A 15,849-nucleotide genomic window follows, 5' to 3' on the forward strand; every position below is an offset into this window, starting at 1 on the left:
CCGCCGCCGCCGCCGTCCCCGGCACCGCCGGCACGCTTCATTCAGATGCCAACCGCTGTGCCAAACTCCACTTTCAAGTCCTTGATCAAGACAGTAGGAGGAGAGAATCAAACAGGAGGCCAGGAAGGCTGCGTGTGTTTGAAGTCAAGTCTTGATGGAGTGTGGAAACGATGCAGTAGCAAGAGAGAGAGAGAGAGAGAGAGAGAGAGAGAGAGAGAGAGAGAGAGAGAGAGAGAGAGAGAGAGAGAGAGAGAGAGAGAGAGAGAGAGAGAGAGAGAGAGAGAGAGAGAGAGAGAGAGAGAGAGAGAGAGAGAGAGAGAGAGAGAGAGAGAGAGAGAGAGGTTGGCCTTATTGTGGCACTGGAGCCAAAACACACTAATGCAGATTTGTAGTTTTAAGTTTCATTGTCCTAGTTAAGTCGTCTAATAGTTTCAAATTGGGCAGCGTAAACTCTTTGCTGCGGTGGACCAAGACGGTTGGTCAGTCAGTTTGACACGCTCCTGCGACTCATATACCCAACATGCCACCGATGAAGCCAACAAGCTGCAGTAGAACGACTTCAAGAACGTGGAAGTAGTGATGAAAACTGGCTTCAGGCTGCTTTTGGACAGCACAGCAGAGGCTGCATCTATTTCTTTATATAACTAGAAGGGCACTCGGAGAGCGCAGACCTCCGCCGAGGTTCGTGCTGTTATTGCTTGTTCGTGAGTCGGATCCGGATACGCTCCAAAATTTAATGGGTTCTTCCTTGGCCCGTGCTACACCCTTCCACGAAGTTTCATGAAAATCGTGCCAGTAGTTTTTCCGTAATCCTGCTAACAGACAAACAAACAGATAAACAAACGGCACCGAAAACATAACCTCCTTGGCGGAGGTAAATATCTACACTACCAGTCAAAAGTTTGGACACACCTGATTGAATGCACTATGTTTTTCATTCTCTTAAAGCCATTTTGATCTAAAGGCTTCTGCTTAAATGCTTGAAATTAGTTTCTAAGACAAATATAAATAGTGAAGTTGATCCTATGTATGAATTTCTTTCCAAAGCCTTTGACTTTCCATCAAAGCAAAGGGCGGCTGCTTTAAAGAATCTAAAATATAAGATAGTTTTGATTTGTTTAACACTTTTTTGGTTGCTGCATAATTCCATTTGTGTTATTTCATAGTTTTGATGTCTTTACTATTATTCTAAATTGTGGAAAATAGTAAAAAAATAAAGAAAAATGTGTCCAAACCTTTGACTGGTAGTGTGATACCGGTGATATCAAAGCCTGAGGAGTCTCTGCTGGCCGGTGGCAGGTGGGCGGAGGTGGCGGGGCGGACGGACCGCCGTGGCGTGGAAAACAGAGCACAGGACAAGAGAGGAAAGGTAAGAGAGGAGAGAGGAGCAGCGCGGGGAGGAGGGGGGGGAGGGGGGGGAGGGGGGGGGAGAGCAGGGAGGGAGGGCAGCGCTCTTTGATGGCGGACAGGAAACCTCCAGGGTCATGAATTTTTCAGCGGGCTGCATCCGCGGGGTTACAAGGACTCGTACAGGTGTAAGGAAGCAGGTTGTCGCAGACATCTGTTCAGCACGGGGACCCGGGTGTCCACCCCCCCTCCATCCTCACCCCCCCACCCCCCCCCCCACCCTGCAGCCTCCCTCCCTGACCCCCCCCACCCCCACCCCACCCCACCCCACCCCGCTGCTGCTGCTGCTGCTGCCCCGAGCCAGACTGCTGGATTGTCAGCAGATGCAGAGGAGAGACAGAAAGAGAGAGAGAGAGAGAGAGAGAGAGAGAAAATGAGAGAGGGAGAGAGAGTGAAAAATTTTTTTTTTTTTTTTTTTTTGGTCTCACATTTAGCGCCCGAGGGCCTTCAACACCAAAGGTAGAGCGGGGGTGGACACAGCTGCAGCGCCGAACTTGCCCCAGGCACAAATAAAGAGATCTAATGTGGTTTGACTGTGTTGTCGGTGAGACCGGGGAGCCGGGGAGGCACTTCAGAGCCAACTTAGCACAGCAACATCTGCCGCCAAGTTTTGCCGGGGATCGACTGGGGACAGCAGGTAGGGGAAGGTGGCAGGCGAGAGAGAGAGAGAGAGAGAGAGAGAGAGGAGAGAGAGAGAGAGAGAGAGAGAGAGAGAGAGAGAGAGAGAGAGAGAGAGAGAGAGATTGGCCTTATTGTGGCGCTGGAGCTCTTTTTTGAAGAGGGGGTGGTGTGTATGTGTGTGCAGAAATCTGTCTCCCTCACACACACACACACACACACACACACACACCAGGTATTGTTTTCTAAAAGCAGCTGTCTGTTAAATGTCTAAACAAGGTGTGCAGTGAAGGATGCATCACCATACATTAAACCCTCTGTGTCCTCTGGAGCCGGGTGATATATCATATAATATCGATATCGTGATATGAGACTAGATATATCGTCTGGGATTCGTAATATTATCTTCCTGGTCTTAAAGGCTGCGTTACAGTAAAGTGATGCAATTTTCTGAACTTATCAGCCTGTAAAATGAACAATGACTGGCTTTACCTGCTCATTATATCCACATTACTTACTGATTTACTAATAATCTTTCTTTAATTTTCAAAATGTTCTTGTGTGTAAATATCTTCTGAAAGCACAAATACTCATCCCCCAAAATATCGTCACATTATCCATATCGAGGTATTCGCTCTATAATATTGTGATATTTGATTTTGCCAATATCGCCCAGCCCTAATATCCTCCCACAAAATAAAATGAAAAATAAAAAAAATTCACAAGGCAAAGAGAGAGAAAAGGGCTTTTGAGTTCTTCTGAGTCTGTGTGGATTTCCAGTTGGATTTCCATTTGTTCCTCTCTCGCTCTCACTCGTTCCTCACCAGGGGGATGTGTGGGCTGAGTGTGTGTGTGTGTGTGTGTGTGTGTGTGTGTGTGCGCAGAGTAATGGTCTTATCTGATGGCCCTCTAGACTACTGCTGAAGCATATTTACTGTCGACTTTGTTTTCAAATACATTTTTAGCATTTTTTTGGGGGGGGAAGAACAAAATGAGGTGAAGATCCATTCAGGATGAAGAGAGGACAAAGGAGAGAAGTAGAAAATGTAAAAATAAATACATTAAAAAATATTAAAATAATGTGAAAACTCAAACACACATTTTTACGTTTACATTTTTGGTATTTAGCTGATCGAAAGTAAATTACTAGTGAGTGCATCAATAGAATAAGTGTATATTCCTGGACTGTGAATGCTACAAGCAACCAATGGTAAGAAGTGTAAGATTTAGAGCTACAAAGCCCCGATATTAGTTGCAACAAAATATTCCTGTGACACTAGAATGATAATGTAGGTGCTAGGAAACTAAATAAGAGCTGAAGAATTAGTTTTTTACATCAAGACAGAAAGTACACTACCAGTCAAAAGTCTGGTCTCACCTGATTGAATGTTCTGTGTTTTTCATTCTCTTAAAGCCATTTTGATCTAAAGGCTTCTGCTTAAATGCTTGAAATGTGTTTCTTAGACAAATATAAATAGTGAAGTTGATCCTATGTATGAATTTCTTTCCAAAGCCTTTTGCCTTTCCATCAAGGCAAAGGGCGGCTACTTTAAAGAATCTAAAATATAAGATAGTTTTGATTTGTTTAGCACTTTTTTTGGTCACTGCATAATTCCATTTGTGTTATTTCATAGTTTTGACGTCTTTACTATTAATCTAAAATGTGGGAAATAGTAAAAATAAAGAAAAATGTGGTGTGTCCAAACTATTAACTGGTAGTGTAGATGAGGATATGGGAGAGAGGGATGTGATTCAGGAGGAGGAGATGGCCAGGCCTTCTTAGGGGAGATTTGTAATGTGGTAACGTGTGTTTTTAAATTCCCAAAAAATGTTGCACTGGCGAAGAAAACATGTTAGGCAGTCATCACAGCCCTTCTCTCCCTCTCCCCTCAGCTGGTTTATCTGTTTTTCCCACCCTGCCGGCGTCGCTGCCCTGTCTGTGACAGCGTCTTCATTTAACAGCCGTCGGTCACGTTGTCGACGGTGCTGTGGGAGCGTTTAATTAAGTGACTGTGAGCAGAGGGACTCCGCGGACCTGCTCTAGAAGAATCCCATCAGATGGATGGAGGAGAGAGGGAGGGGAGAGAGAGAGAGAGACGGAGAGATGGATGGGGAAGTGTAAAAAAAAAAGGAGGACGACGCTGGCATAAGCTGAGGGCCGCTGAGGGTAGAGGTGACAGCCTGCCCGCCGCAGCCTGGCGTGGCGTGGCGTGGCACGGCGTGGCAGCGCCGGCCTCCGGGTCACACAAATACATGCTTGGGTTTATTTCCTGCCTGCTGCTCTCTGAGGGCCGGAGCAGGAGACTGAGAGGCTGAGATGTGACGGAAATGTGTGCGGAAAGACAGCCAAGTGAATCAATCGTAGACTGGAAATTGGACCCGGCTAACAGCATTCAGTAGTCCAATAGTAGACTGGCTTAAAGGTGCTACATCAGGCAGTTCCGCATTCATTCTGAGACATTAGTATAATTACTGTAAACAAACAAAACCATCACTGACCCACAACCCAAACCCACCAGGTCAGATTTTGTTGGAAATCTGCTTTATTGCTTTATGGCACAAAGACATATTGCTTTACGGCACAAAACGGCACAAACGGAGCTAAAGCTTTCAGAGTTTCTGGCAGTGGCAGATGGTGGAAGAAGTGAAAGGCCGATGGAAAATTAACGTCCAACATGTTTGTCTTCTTCAGTAAAGCCAAAGAGAAAACCTTTATGGGAAATGTGGTCTTAATTTTGATAAACACTGACACTAACAGCAGCATATATACCAAGGTATCACAATTAATTTAGCAGTGATTTTTTGATGTTTAAAAATGCCACATATAGCACATTTAAAGAGTAGGCATCATACATTCAGTAGATACAGTAGTCGACTGGCTGATTGAATACAGTATCACTATACGACAGAGCCAGACTGAGTGATAGACTCAACTTTCACCACACTATCGAATCAATAATAGACTGGCTTAAACACTGGGCTGCTGCCATGCCATAGAATCAACAGTATATTGGCTAATGCGCCGGGTTTCATCATGCCGTCGGACAGACCGGCCACATGGAAACCATCCAAGACAGAAAATGGCTTCCTCACAGGAAATCTGATTTTCTCCTGAGAGAAACACAATGAGCTGCTCAGACGCTGCAAGGGGTGAAAACGCTATTATGGCCTCGAAATCTTATAACGCACTAGTTGTAGCGACGATTGATTACACAGAGAGATTGACACTGTGCCAGGCAGTGACATTCATTTAAACAGATTATTCTCGTCTAACGCTGGGCCCGTGTTGCACATCAGGCATGTTTTGAGCTGCTTCTTCCTGTGTACGTTTTGTCTTGTTTGCTCAGTAATGGAGCTGACGTTCGCTCGGTAGTGAGACACACACTCTTCCTTCCTTTCACGCTTCCTGTTTATTGCTTTATCTCACTGTATTGCAACAGCACACTGAATCTGGTGAGAACATGTTTCTTGTAACCATTGAAAGCCATCAGAATGTGTTGAAATAAATGCCTGATGTGAGACCAAAAGTTAACACATTATTAAAGAAGGCCCATATTTTACCGCATACCTGCTGAACCACTGCTGCACTTTGGCTCCATCTGCAAGAGGAGTTGTTAGGAAAATGATGTTTTGCTCTTTTGGAATGGTCTGGTACCTAGTTGGTCGATATTACAATATGCAAATGTGGTTTTACTATATGATTAAAGAAGACAGCAGCAGTAACGCAGGATAGAAGCAGGTTAAATGCATGGAGGAGAACTTCTACAACGGCTACTTCTGTATGTGGCTTTAATAATACTTTGGCATCAGTCTGAATATTTACCGCCGCACTGATAAATACCCTGTTAAAACAAATGTAATACTTAATTTCACAATAAAAAGCTTTAATCGAAAGTAAACAACCTGGCAAATGACATTAAGTAGAAATGAACCCCCAGATCAGAGAGCATGAGATTTCCTAATTAACAGGGGTAATTGGAATTAAACCAAAGCGTCACAAATAATGAAGCGTTGGGAAAAAGAGATGAGCCTTCATCGGAAAAGGCTGGAGTTGACTTGGAAAACAAAGCCTAAAATAACAATCACACGTTACCCATGCTTGACATTTAACCCCCCACCCCCCCGACTCCCCCACCACAGCCCCCTTCCCCCTCCCTGCCCCCCTTTAATCGCTCCATTTCAAAGGGGGAAATATATTTTGTGGCTTTTTTGCGTGCTGAGAAAAGAGCACAGCGGCTTCTTTGTTGCACTGCTCATGTTTTTGGGGTCCCACTGAAGAAGGAGCTGGACAATAGGGGTAATAGCTGGTCTACACTCTAAAAAATAAAAGGACTTTGAGTGACTTTCAGGGGTTCTTCAGCTTAGAAGAACCTCAGAAAGCTCCTTAAAGAACCCCTTTATAAAGGGTTTTTGATCCCTGGCAGTCCTTCAGCGAGTCTCTTTGAAGCGGTGTTTCTGCACTGCATTTCCCAGAGATCACCTGTCAATCAAACAGTGTGGGGGCGGAGCTTGGATTTTCTGTTATCGAGGTTCTGTAGGTGGCGCTCTTTTCTTCGTGTGTTCAACCATGGCGGCTATCGCTGCTCATGCTAACTACCCAGTTCTTCTTCTTCTGTTTATTCAAAACGAACCGCTGTTACTGCGGTCTGTAACATTAAACGCATCACTTCAGCAGACAATGTAAAAGCTTTCATGAACTGGATATAAGTTGAATCACTCTCGTCAGCCGGCTACAGAGATTTTATTTAATTTTAGATAATTTATTTAATTGAAAATGTCATGGATTATTACTGTAAGGTGGAGAATTTAAGGTGTTTATTGGCTTCCTCTGGATCTCAGAAGAACCCCTACTCTCTAAAATCAAGATTCTTCTCTGCTCCTTAGCCTTCGAAGCCCTTGTACTTTTTACAGTGCAGAGTGGAGCGGCGGCGGCGGCGGCGGCGGCGGGTTGTGCGGGGCGGCGGCGAGCCCTGGGCCTCATTAGTCCTATCAGTGGACGGCCTTGTTACCCCTAACAAGTAGCCAGCTGACAGCTCCATTCAGCCGCCGCTCCCCCACAAGAGAAGTGACAGCTTTAACTCCGGCGGAGAGCGCCGCCGATTTACGAGCCGCGCCCGTGCTCTCTTAACCAGATTAGTTCTTTTTACATTAACCGAGGAAAAGTAGGGCAGATGTCTGTATGACTGGTTGTAAATTTGATAATGACCACCACGTTAATCTGCTCGCCCCCCCCTCCCTACTCCTCCACCCCCACACAGCAAGTCTAGCCTGGGACCCGGCTGGTAACAGGATTACCAATGAGGGGACCCTCCCCGTGTGTGTGTGTGTGTGTGTGTGTGTGTGTGTGTGTGTTTCTGGACCAGGAGAAAGGAAGCTAATGGTTGTTGTTGGTGGTCGGTGGGAGGAGGAAGTGAAGTGGATAGCGGTGTGAGAAAAATGAGAAGAGAAAATGACATTAGTGAAATATAAAGACAGAAAAACTAGGTGAAGACCCTGTGAAATCCCTTCTAATTCTTTCCCAAATTTCTCCCATTGTAGCAGTTTTTGTTTTTATTTTTCCTGGATTTGTTTTGTGTGTAACTTGTGTAATCCCAGTTTTGTTGTCTTAATCAATATATCTCTTGCAGTACATATTTATCTTTCAAAATGTATCTAAGTGTCTTTGATTCTGTTACCATTGTAAGCACTGATAATGTGCGGTCGAGAGCATTTTAAATAATCAGCGACAGTATTAATCTTTATCTAAAAGGAGACGTTAGTTGAACACGCACACATACACATTATGCAGAGATTTTCCAACTGATATAGTCCATATACTTATACATCCCGGTCCTAAACTGTTTTTGATATCATCGATTACAGACAAATATATGACAAAACAGAAAATTAAGACACAGACACATTATTCTCAAAATGTAGCTCTGCGCCCCAAATAAGGAGCTTTGATCTTTAAATATGTTTCTGCTCCTAGATTCTTACCAGAATTTAATCAAAATAACAAATGTTTTACTTTTACTTTTATATCCCAAAACCTTACATTCTGTGTTTATATCGGGATCCCAATTTCAAAACCTGATTCCCTGATTCTGTCTCCGATTTCCACAAAACTGTTAACATACAGTATGGCCCTCTGTTAGGCCTAGAAATTGACTTCACATGAATTTGTTTAAAATACACTATTAGTTATCCCGATTTGCTTTTAGCCTTAGTGACTCAACGGATTTTGCAGTCCATTTAGCTTCCATGGGATTTTCTTCTTTTTAAGGTTTATTCTTTAATTTGTAAAATTTAAGAAACGCATTTTCAAAAAAACAATAATAACAATAACAAGCAGATTTTCCAGCAGCACGTCACAAAAAATAAAATCAAGCACCAGAAGCTGTTTGTCAGATTTTAATATCTGCCAGATTTAATGTCATTTATCAGCATATAAAGATTTGAACTCTGATCTGAGTGACTTTTATACTCTGGATTAGCTCTTGTTTTTCTTTTCTTTTAAATCTCCTCATTCTGCAGCGCAATCCATTTTGAACATATCTTAATATGCTATATAGATACAAAGGTATTTTGTTATTCCATCAAGTATTTTGCAGTATTGTTGTTATTGTTGGGCCTGTCAGGCTCCTCGCGGCTGAGGAATCCCCTTTTCCTCTCCATTAGCTGACCAGTGCTGTAGTGTTTGGGTGGCGGGGGCTGGTACCTGCACCCGGAGCAGGGGGCTTCCTGGGTGTCCCCCCCCCCCCCAGTTTTGGCATCCTCTCCTCCGCCTGATACGATCTAAACTGATGTCCTGCCGGTGCCTTTTTTCCCAGAACCCCCTCAGACCGGTTTGAGCGGTGGCGGTGTCACCGTTTTGCCGAGCCTTTTCTTCATCACCTATTAAAATCAAAAGCCCCGTCGTTTGGCGAGGACCGCTGGGATCTTGGCTTTAATTAAATTACATTATTGTTAACGTCAGCTTTGCCGAGGCCGGCTCTGTCGCATGCACTTTGCCCTCCTCCTCCTCCTCCTCCTCCTCCTCCTCCTCCTCCTCCTCCTGACAGACATATAGGGGGGAATCACACATACATGCAGTAATGTATTCTAATGCTCCCCTCCTCTCCTCCCACCGATTTGAATTTTTAAAAAGATGGAAGCGGGTAGTCATGTTACGCAGGGAATATGTTCACAGTGAATATTCAATTAGCCTGCTTGTATTTTGTATACATAAATGTAATGGTGTGATGATGCTGGCTAATACGTAGTGAAGGGCCCTCGGATGGAGCTACATGTAATATGATCCCCGCTAAAAATGTTTGCATTTGATAATCGGCGTACAGCGTTATGAATAAACATGCCAGAGCAAACATGTGCCACTGAACCTCAGATGTTACAGTTTTCCATTTGACATTCATCTAATACACATTGGCATTGGTCTAGAGACAGAGAGTATATATATTTTTATTTTTGTTAAACTATAGTGTTTTTAATGTATTACCCTTTTGTCAAGTATAGAACGATAAGTCACTCCAAATCCATTGTCCAATTCTCGCTCTCTTCTTAAATTAGAACTAAAAATCATCTTCACATGGCAGAATCGTTGACAGTGTCACGCTGGCTGACTATTATTTGTTCTTTGTGTTGGTCAGAAAATAAAGTGCGGTGGGTTGGCCTCCTGAAAACACCCTAAATATGTTCCCCACTGCGCCTCACTCCCCATTGTGAATAGAGCAGTGGAGTGTCACTAATGTGGCTGTATTCAGTGTTTTGGAGGCTGCAGTCAGGTCCTCATGACCATCCAACCCCCCCAACACCCCCACTCCCCACACACACACACACACACATACACACACACACCAACACCCCCTTTCGCCCTTTTCCCTCCCTCCCAGCAGCCTTACAGTCGCCCTGCTGCTAGTGAAGCTGGTAGATTATATAACTCTTACACTCGCACTCTAAAAGGTAAAAGAGCTTTAAAGAACCTGGAGGGTTTCTTTAGATGGGGGAACCCCAGTAGGCTCCCTGAGGAACCCCTTCGTAAAGAGTTCATGAACCCTGAAGGTACAAATTCAGATTCAAACAGGCTTTATTGGCAGGACAAAACAATATGTGTTGCCAAAGCATTCGCAAGAAATGTGGTAACAGTTGCACAAACAATATTGAACACGGATACATTGATAACATGAACCAGTCAACTCTAAATAGACCGACAGGATCATTCAACAGCAATAAATAGTAACTGATCAGATTCATTCTTATAGCTCCAAAAACTTTATATTTATATTTACATATTGTACAACAAAACCTATTAGCATGGCCTTGAGGTTATGGCAAGCCATGATGTATTTAGTCATTGACTAACGTGTGTTGGTTCTTCAAGGCACCCTTAAGGGATGTGTTCTTTCTAGTGAAGGACCCTAAGGTGCCTATTGGATCCCATTGGACCTTAGAAGAACCCCCAATGAACCCCTAGTTTCAGAGTGAGAGGAGACCAGTGGTAAACTACCGGCCTGCGATGACCATTTAAGTGAATTAGCGGTGTACCCGTCACTGGCTGCGAAAGGGTCACTCCTTTTCCAATTACTGGCTCCACCTCGTTAACTCCTTCACCGCCGCGCCTCTGCTGATTCTTTTAATTAGCTTAATTATGCAAATGAGCTTTAGCATGCAAATGGAGCCTGAGCTCTTTCATGCTAAACTGTAGGCTCAACAGCTATTAAAAGCAGTTTTTATTTATATTTGACACTAATTAATTGCGCCCGTTAAAGCATGACTGTTGCTGCTCGCGCTAAGCGATCTGATCTCGAGCGAGAATTGAACCGTCGGGCCGTGTGTCTGGCTTGGCGGTGGAATTAAAAGTTTCACCTCCTTTGGTGATGTTAGACCGACCCGACGTGTCCGGCTGCAGCAGGTTTCATCTCAGCACATGATGTCAAAATACTTGTAGTTGTTGTAGATGTCCGTCTTTACCCTGCTTTAATCCTCAATTAATACTGCAGAGAATTATTTCTTGAATGGTGTAGAGTGGAAACAAATTATTACCAAACCAAACCTTTCCTTGGCTGAAAAGAGAATAAACTTGAACTTAAACTTTCCAAACAGTTCCTGGACGGAGCAAAAGTGCAGCAGCAGCTCGACAGGCAGACAGGAAAAAGAGGTTTTATTTCCAAAGGCTGCATCTGTAAGCGTTCTCTCTGAGACTCATCACTGTATGGCTTGTGATTTAAACAGATGTCTTCTATAAGGACGTTAGTGAAGGCTTTCTCGTCAGTCCGAGGGTTGAATTCTTTCATTCATCTCACAACTGGAGCTTGAATATCCCATGAATAAATCACAGATAGTGTTTCATAATTGATTGAGAGAAAAGATGCAGATGTGACAATAGTTGGCCAAACTGAGCTGTAAAACAGCTAATTGAAAATATCCTTGAAGGGGTTCCAGATGTAGTTTTCGTATTATATTTTTTTTCCGTTTCACCTCATGAATCCTCCTTGTTTAAATTTTCTTTTTTAGCTTTTCACGTCTGTAACCTAATCAGTTATTTAGCTCGATGAAACTTTCATTCACACAGTTCTCCCTCTCATCTGTCTCGTCGCATCGCGCGCCATCTTGGAAGAAGACGCTGCCTATTTTATCAATATGTCATTTATCATTATAATAGATATTTCTGATGTTAATGACGATAGTTTATAAAACAGCTTATTAACCTTAATGACAGTGTGATCTTTTACAATTGATAGGTTGTCTCACCTTCAATTATATTGAGTAATGACAATATAGATTTAATTAATGCTTAAGTGCTCTAATGGCTTTTTAAATTTGCCTCATAGCAATACAGCACCTCGCCAATAGTAGTTTTTTTTTTTGTTATTTATTTACTATCCACAAAACATAAAGTTGATCATAATATATGCAGATATATGGAAGATTAAGACTTGGACATGATACTGTACATTACAAGATGGAAAAAAGAATAACCACTAATAAGCATATTTGTGAATAAAACCACAACCTATTTCTCTCTCGTCAAATATAATCTGTAATTTGTCTTGAAGCTATATCTGCTGATGGACCGCCAACATATAAAGTTATCACAGAAGATATTTCAAGTCATTTTAACCCAATACCTTAGAAAGAGGAGACTTTGAACAAATGAACAAAGTGTGTGTGTGTGTGGGGGGGGGGGGGGGGGGGGGAGAAAACAAACAAAAAGTCCTATTCTATCAGTTCTTCCTCTGTTCTTAAGTCCTCCCTTTGCTTCTCTGCGGTCCGTCTGTCTATGTATCTGTGTCTCAGCCTGAATGCCTGGAAAGCGTTGTTCAATCCCACTGTTTGGGAGCACAGATGCACATTCAGTCTCGTGTTCTCTGCAGTCTTAATAGTGTTAACCCGTCAGCTGTCCCCCAAACTGAGGACACAAGCGTCTCCAGTGTTTTTGCCACTAAGCCGGATTTTCGCTCTTCTTGCAGACCAGTAGCCAACACAACTTCCACTCTCCTCCTCCTCCTCTTCTTACTCTGTAAATCACCCTCCTCCTCCTCCTCCTCCTCCTCCTCCTCCTCTCTCTCTCTCTCTCTCTCTCTCTCTTTGAATGCTCCTCTCGTTCGCCTCGTCTGTACATCTTTTCTTTTCTCTCTCTCTCACTCTCTCCTTCTTTCTTTCTTTCTTTCTCTGTCTTTGCTTCTGCTTTTCTTTTTTTGCATCTGACTTTGTCGTCTTCTTTGTCTTTCACACTCGCTGTACAAATAGCTAGTTCGAAATATTCTTGAAGGGATTCCACGAGTAGATTTCATTTTTTTTCCCTTTTTCACCTCATGAATCCTCCAAGTTTTTGCTTTTTATTTTATTTCTTTTGCCTCCATGTAGGCTTTCTCCCCTATTAGGCAACAGAAAATGACCATAATCAGTTCTGAATAGACAAAGCCACACCATATATATGCATTTTCTTTTTAGTTCACCGTATGTCAATACATGTCACTCCTTTTTTGCATCAGTTGGCCTCTTTTTATTAGATTTTTTGGATTATTTTTCTCCGTTTCACCTCATGAATCGTCCGTGTGTATTTTTTTTGTTTTTTATTTCACTAACCTGAACTGCATCAGCTATTTCGCTTGATTAAAACTTTCATTCACGCAAAACATTCTTCCACTCGTTTGTCTGATCTCGTATATTACACACCATCACAACTTCCAGCCTCCTGTAAATCATCCTGCTCCCCCCTCCTCCCCCCCCCCCTCCTCTCCCTGCCTGCACTCCTGCGAACGCTTCCTCTCTTTCGCCTCCGCCGCACATCTTTTCCTTTCTCTCTCTCTCTCTGCCTTTGTCTGCTGCGTTTTGCGTCTGACTTTGTCCTCCTCTCTTGTCTTTCACACTCCCTCCGTCTCCATCCCTCTCTGTCCGTTCACATCGGGACGAGGGGCGCTGGGCGCCTCTGACAGTGCTCCTAATTAAGACGTAAAACTGTGGGCAGCAGGTTTCTGAAGGTTACACTGTCTATACCGCAGGAAGTGATAAAGAATGGAGTCACTGATGACATGTGACGTTTTCACCGGGGATGATGCAAACCGCTGCTAATGAAGCCGGGGCTATGGATGAGAAAGCGAAGGGGACAGGGGGCTCTGTCTGTGTGCGTGTGTGCGTGTGTGTGTGTGTGTGTGTGTGTTCGTTCCCGTGAATGTTTGCATGTGTGTATACGTGTGTGTGTGTGTGTGTGTGTTTGTGTGTGTGCAGGTTTCGCTCCAGAGGCCTTTGGGATATCAGGGCAGAACATTTGAGTCAATTAGACAGATCGGGTGCGTGAGAGCTGCTGCCCTGCTCTTATAGCTTTGCACTGAGGTTAGACTGATACATCAATTTGCTGATATATCGTCCCGATATTGGCCTTTTATTAAATATCAGATATCGGGCAGGCATGTCGTCCACTGCTGATTGGATGGAGGTTCGTCCCTGACCACAGCTACAGAAAAACAGTCTGGAAAACCTGCAAAGAAATTCGATTTTTGCACAATTTATTTGTTTTGTAATAGCTCAGTTGTCACTTCATTTACATGGGTGATGTATCCCAGAGTTTCCCTACCATTGAATAGGTGTTGTGGGTTTCAGTGGAGAATTTTAGTGTCCCATGATGGTCTAAATGGTCTGAAACACTGAATATTTGTAATTTTTTGGCATGAAAATGGTCAAATTTAAAGATATTGAATATACTGTTGGCACAAAATCTTGGCTCTGAAAATATCGGTATCGGCCTTCAAAAATCGGTCAAATCCTACTTTACACAGTCATTCCAACCCTTCCTGACTACATAAAGAGTGTATTGATATGTCTGGTTGGAAAGTTCAACAATCCAATATATTGATCGGTCGGCGTTAGAACTGTAGCCGGACAAGAGCGCATCAAGTCTGAACTGAACAGAGGGGTTCTGGAGTGAAAATACGCCACACATTTTGTCAGTTATTCAGTTGTCTTTTCTACCATTTAGATTTTAGACACACCTGTTGTCATTTTGTATTCTATTTCAGTCTCATTTTGAACGGAAAAATTACTGAATTATTAAGTGGCAGAAAAAAAGGATTTGAGCTTAACCCATTTCAGGAAAAAAAAGAACTATTTTGTCACAATCATTTCAACTAGATAAAGACGAAATTAAGCCGTACCCAAACACATCGGTGTCATATTTCATCATCGCTGTGTTGGTTCTAGTTCGCTGGCATGCAATCAAGGGCTAAGCATCTGTAGTAAATGTATGAAACCTGTACGCTGTAAAATATAAAAGCTGAAGCACAAGTCAAGCCGTGTTTTCCAACTGCGACGTGATAGAGAAATTAAACTGAAAAGCGTATGCATAAAACATGACAGCCGGCGTTTTCCTTCAAAGAAAATAATCTTGACATGCTGTGTTGAAAAGCACATAATAAAAGACTATGGGAAGAGGCATGGTAATTAGCATGCATGTCGCCCTAACAGTACAGCTTGACTCCCCGTAAAACTTGGAAACTTGCGACGAGACGAGAAGCTCTTGGCCAGTTAACATGACATCATATGCGGGCCTGAAATATCTCCTGAGACGTACAGTATGCACATAGTAATGAATTACATCGCCACCAACTTTGCCATTAGGAAAACCACTGATATTAGCCTTTTTAATGCCAAGAAATAGAGAGCTGCGCTGCTCCACACTGTTGAATAATTACACTTAATACTGAGTCTTTGAGATGAGGCTTCAGGCAACCATGAATATCTGTAGTTCCCAACATATGCAAATAAATTAGCATAACACAGCTGCCACCGAGGGAGGGATTTGTTTTAACTAGTGTTGACCCACCGCAATGCCCTGTAAACCAGCTTTCTACTAATTAAACAGTGTAATCAGTGTTAGTTTGGGGTTTTAGATAGCAGTGACAACAACCTTGTTTTTATGCAAGAATGTGGAAGTTTAATAGTTTTGTTGGCTTTGTGGTTTGGAGATGCAGACAAATTTAAGATTGTAAGGGTCTTGAGTGGAATGAAACTCACCCTGACTATAGGAGAGATTAGGTGCACAAGTCTCATTTGATACAAGTATAGTACCTGGTAAGAAGTCTGTATACAATAAAAAATGAGGATTTCTTATGTGAGATAAAGCCCCATTTCATTCCACAGTGCAAAAAAGTGCAAAACGCTGTCAGTTGAAGATCGTCGCTTGACCAAAACATTTTCTGCACTGCACTGAAATGCAGAAAAATCAATTTCTGTCTGGCATAAAAAAAACACACATCCTCATTTTTGAATAGTGTGCAGTTTTCCTACTATTTACCCTAAGGAAATACACAATTTAATCTGCTTCTGTTCTATACAGTCATGTAGAAC

General features: G+C 42.9%; 1 protein-coding gene across 1 annotated transcript in view; it reads left to right on the top strand.

The window, feature by feature from the left end:
* Window positions 1-15,849, top strand: part of antxr2a (ANTXR cell adhesion molecule 2a) — a 79,317-nt gene that overhangs the window by 40,420 nt on the left and 23,048 nt on the right. The gene's annotated exons all lie outside the window — the stretch shown is intronic.

The sequence above is a fragment of the Centroberyx gerrardi genome, chromosome 8 (assembly GCF_048128805.1).
Source record: "Centroberyx gerrardi isolate f3 chromosome 8, fCenGer3.hap1.cur.20231027, whole genome shotgun sequence".
NCBI classification, from domain to species: domain Eukaryota; kingdom Metazoa; phylum Chordata; class Actinopteri; order Beryciformes; family Berycidae; genus Centroberyx; species Centroberyx gerrardi.